The 1,049-nt window shown below is 43.1% G+C and overlaps 1 protein-coding gene across 1 annotated transcript in view; it reads right to left on the bottom strand.

Annotated features, from left to right (window-relative positions):
• Positions 1-1,049, bottom strand: part of GUCY1B1 (guanylate cyclase 1 soluble subunit beta 1) — a 40,512-nt gene that overhangs the window by 39,098 nt on the left and 365 nt on the right. The window lies entirely within an intron of this gene.

The following is a 1,049-nucleotide window of genomic DNA, read 5'->3' on the forward strand; positions in this document are numbered from 1 at the left end:
CTAGACAAAAGTCATAGCTGAGCCCTGATCTAGTGCCAGTAACAATCCAGGCTAGAACAGAAACTGGACTAGATGACCTCCAGAGGCCCCTTCCAGAGAACACTTCTATGATTCTCTGATTTCATGGTACTGTGCAAGGCTACCATATTCTTAACAAATGATTTTATGAAAAAAATATGTCATGGTAAAAAAAATCTCACAATCAAAACTGGCCTTTTGAATTGTATTAAGACAACAGCAATATATTATAAAATCAACATCAACACTGACATATTAAAATAAATGCAACAGAGGCACACAGAAGGCATCCAGCTGAAAGAGAATCACTTTCTCCAATTTGGGTAATTGACTTCTGCCTTATCAAGAGATCATATTAAACCATTTCTTCTGGCCACATGTTGCCTAAAGCCTGATGAAGTAAGCCTACAACTCTGTAAGCTTTTACATCCTTTTAAAAATTTTTGTTGTAGTTTTGCCCAGTGGTTCATACTACTACTTTTAAGGTAAACGGAATTTTGTTTGCACTCTCATTTAAAAGTTGTAGTGCAATGTCACAACTTATCAAAGGTTAAAAGTGAAGGCAGTCAGCTCCTTAGAAAAACATTATACCACCAGAAAAGCAAGGGTTGGGCTCCAGAAATAAGGTTCAGGAAATGAAGCCAAAAACCATTCTTCTACTTACATCCTTACATATGTACATCCTCTTCAATAATCAGTGACTGTTTTGGTTTCGAGCTGAGGACATTACCAAAACCTGACACTATTTTTAGACAGTGTATATTAAACAAACACCGTATCTTTAGTTCCTTCAGGGATGCAGAGGGATGCAACTGTTGCACGGCTCACCTGGGGGCCTGATGCCAGGACAGCACTCCTGACACATACTCCTCATAACTGAGGGAACCGCGGGGCTCAACGCCATCCCCGCTGCGGCTCCTGGACACCGGGAAAGATGGAACGCGGCGGGTCTTGGAGGCGTTAAGGGAGGCCGCGAGCGGAACGAGGTGCGGCAGGAGCCGCGCTGGTCTTGTCACGGCTGGGAGCCGCGT

The sequence above is a fragment of the Geospiza fortis genome, unplaced genomic scaffold (assembly GCF_000277835.1).
Source record: "Geospiza fortis unplaced genomic scaffold, GeoFor_1.0 scaffold40, whole genome shotgun sequence".
Classification (NCBI taxonomy): domain Eukaryota; kingdom Metazoa; phylum Chordata; class Aves; order Passeriformes; family Thraupidae; genus Geospiza; species Geospiza fortis.